This window comes from Tupaia chinensis, unplaced genomic scaffold (assembly GCF_000334495.1).
Source record: "Tupaia chinensis unplaced genomic scaffold, TupChi_1.0 Scaffold149383_1, whole genome shotgun sequence".
Taxonomy (NCBI): Eukaryota; Metazoa; Chordata; class Mammalia; order Scandentia; family Tupaiidae; genus Tupaia; species Tupaia belangeri.
Window position 1 is genome coordinate 785697 of NW_006209227.1, and position 3851 is coordinate 789547.

Sequence of the window (3851 nt, forward strand, 5' to 3'; positions counted from 1 at the left end):
CGAGGCAAAGGCAAGAAGGCAGGGACGAAAGGGGCCAGGGTGTCTAGTCAGGGACACGTCATCACTCCCCAGTGAAGGACCAACCTTAAAAGGCCCCACTGGGGGAACAGAGTGGTTAAAGGGCTCCTCCGGCTTGGAAGGCCCTGTGACCCAGGGCAGAGGATAGGCCGAAGGTCTGGCATGTGGAGGTTCCAGCTGGTGCCTGCATAGGGGCCTCTGCAGCAAACCTGCAGGTGAGCCCAGGAGGAGAGTCAGCCTCTGCACAGAGCCTCCGGGACACAGTCCCCAGGGGCTCTGAGGAGAGGGCGTGGCAGCTCTGTGCACCTACCAGGTGCAAGGTCAGTGCTCAGACAGACCACGGAAGCAGAGGGGGACATTGGCGTGCTTGGGAGACCCCACTGGTGGCCAGGACTCTGCAAGGGCTTGGAGTGGTTGGTGGTCAGGGGGAACACAAAAGCAGGCACAGAGGAGACAGGGTTCTGAGCTTCTGTGAGGTCTCTGCTGGGGTCCCTGGAAGGAGTGAGTGGGAGGGGACCGGCTTTCTGAGTCTTGGCTGTCCCTGCCACATCAGGACCCAGGCACAGGGAGTCTAGGTCCTAGGACACCAACGTCCCCAACATAAGCCAGGAGACGGACCCTGTCTGGCAGTCGAGGTGGGACTGTGGCCAGGCAAGGGGCTGTTCAAGGCTCTGTCGGCTGGAGGAGAGGGAGGAATGGAGAGCGTGGCCGGTCCCAGCACCTTGACTTCAAGGCCATGGGCCCCTGGGTCAGGTGCGGAGCTCCGGCAAGACCGACAGCACTTCTGAGGCTGTGGCAGGTGGTGTGCAGGGGATGGGTGGAGGGTGAACTCCTGCAATCTGGGCTTTAGGGTGTCAGGTTGCTCTGCTCGCCCCATCTGTTTGCACCCGGGATTCCAGAGCAAGCAGCAACAGATGAGCTGCCAGCCACGGCGAGGCCTGAGCGCACCACGCCCCCGTTGGAGGGCACCTCCACCCCCTCCGCCCCCACTCACACGTGGTCCACTAGGCACCGCCGGCTGCAACGGAGAGCCATCCCGGGGAGCTGGGACAGGAGCCGGGGACCCAGTCTTCTCTCTCAGTGGCAAAGTTGAGAGGACAGCTCGCTCCACGACTGGAGGACATCACGGAGGAGGCGAGTAAGCGCCACAGTGAGGGTGACCCCTCGGTGGACCCCCACAGGCTGGTGATGATTCCAGTAGCCCACCTGTCCTGCTCATCTGAGCCAACAAATCCTTGATTTTGTAAATTTTTTTAAGTACTACTTCAGGACCTGCTGGTGGCATGGTGGTTAAGGCCCTGGACATGGCTGACTGTGGTTCAAGTCTTGGGTCAGGTGACTTGTTTTCGCACTTTCTCTCTCTCTCGTGTGTGTGCCCTATAGCAAATTAAAATAATAATAATAAATAAAATTAAATAAGTAATTTTTTAAAATTAATACTTCCGGTCGGACATTGCTTGCCAGCAACCAGAAAGTTCCTAACCAGAGCAAGGGCTCTCCTCTGAGACCGAGGCTCCCACCCGTTCCACATGCCACACCTCGCCCAGCTTCCTTCACAGCCACCTTAAATCACGGGCTTGAAAGGCCACAGGTGGTGTGGTGGTTAAGGTGGTAGATCCCACGTGGCCAACCATGGTTCAAGTCCCGGACCCAGCAGCTTGAAAATCATATTGGCCACATGCACGCATGCCCAAGATCCCGAGAAGCAGCTAGAGGAGGAGGGATTACGGTGTGGCCAGCCTCCTGGGGTGGGGGGTTCTCACTTTCCCTCTCTCTGTCTCTCTGTCTGGTGAGTACACACCCTATGTCAAAAAATCTTTAAAAAAAAATAAGTCAGGGACTCAAGGTCCAGGGACAGCTCTTGGCTCTGCGGGTGACGAGGCCCACCCCATGGCCTCAGTCACGAGGCCCATTTCCAGCGGAGGATTTTTTTTAAGTTCATTTGTTTACTTCATCCATGAGCCAAAGAGAAACAGAGAAAGACAGAGACAATAGAGTCTCCACACCATAGTCCATCCCCAGCCTCAGCCAGCTGGGATCATGAGCTCTCGGGATATGAACCGTGAACCTTCCCACATGGGCCAGCGGCTGAGGATTTTAAGATCACTGCAGGGCATGGCAACAGAAGGCCACACAAACAGGCCGAAAGTTCAAGGTCATAGTCGTCGTTAATTAAAACGTCTCAGAAATGGCTTCTGGGCCAGGGATGAAATCTACCCCAGCTTCGCCCTGCACGGTGGTTTGGCTACTGAAAAAAGGAACGTGAGGCTCCGTGACCAGTGTCCTGGGGGCGGGGCGGGGGGGACAGGCAGGCTGGAAAGCCTCGACTGAGGTCCACACCCAGCCTGTGTCGGCCCCCCAGCCTTCCAGCGCTCTCTGGACCCGGGGCCCTGCAGCCCGAGGTGGCGCCTCTGCCCTCACGTGCACACCCCCATGACGCCCCTCAAACCTCAGCCCTGGAAAGGATGGACGTTGGGGTGGCGGAGCTGTGAGTCCGTGGTGGCCCGCCCTCCTGTCCCAGGGGCGTTGGCTGCGACAGCCAGCCCCAGACCCAGCCTGGAGCTTTCCTTTCTTCCTCTGTTGGTTTTTCAACGTCTCTAATCAGGGCCGCCCCCACACGGCTGTCACCCTGTGTTAAGGACAGACCTGGGTCCCACCCTCCAGAATCCTGGGTCCTCTGGCTTTGAAAGCGTCCCTCACCTCGCCCGCCCTCTTCTCCACCTGCCCATGACCCTCCTGTCTCGTGTCCCAGGGACTCCGCACACCCCCAGCCCCAGCCCCCAGCCGGCGTGGGGAGGAGACTAGCGCCAAGGCCTCCACCCAGTGACAAGGGGCTGGGGCTGAGGGGCCAGCAGATGGCGCAGCGGTCCTGCCGATGGGCTCCCACATGGCGGCCACGATTTGACTCAGTGGCTAGAGATTCAAGCGCGTGCCCACAATCCCCGAGGAGAATGGAGGAGAAGGGGCTGCTGCTGACCATGCTCCCCGGGGGGTGATTGCTCACTGTCCCTCTCAGTGTCTCCCCCTGCCCCGTTGATTTCACACACCTGAAGGCAAAAACCTCTACAAAAAAAAAAGAGAGAGAGAGAGAGAGAGAGAGGCGAGAGAGAGGCGAGAGAGAGGCGAGAGGGGTGGAGAGGAGGGCAGCACTGACAGGGCCTCGGCTCCTCCTGAACCAGCCCCTCAGTCGGAGGAGGCCGTCCTGAGCCAACGCCAGCTCGCCCCTGTGCTCTCGGGAGAGCTCCGAACTGCAGGTCACAACTGGCCACAGTGGCTGGGACACAAACCCCAGAGCAGGGCGCACCGGGGCTGGGCTTCACTCCACCTCCCCTCAGGGCGGAGGAGTGGGGAGAGGGCTGCTGTGCAGATAGGGTGGGGAGACCCCAAAGATGGCGTCTCCTGTGGTCAGTCCTGGACGAGCTCAGCTCGTACTGTTCTGCAGGAAGCCCCTTCCCTCCGGCAGGACCAGGCACCAGTCCCTCTCCTGCAGCTGGCCCAGCTCCCTGGCAGGAAAAGCCGCACCAGGAGCCCTGGAAGGTTCCTCCTGAAGCTTCATTCCTCCCTAGGAGGAATGTTCTAGGTCCAGGCCCTGAAGGCAGCTAGGCGGCCCCGTCTCACAGCGCAGCTGCCTGCGCCGGACACCTTCACCGTGGAGCGGATGGCGTGGCCTTCACCGTGGAGCGGATGGCATGGCCTTCACCGTGGAGCGGATGGCATCACTTTCACATGGAGCGGATGGGCGCCTTCACCATGGAGCAGATGGCATGGCCTTCACCGTGGATCGGATGGCATGGCCTTCACCGTGGACCGGATGGCAGGGCCTTCACCGGGGG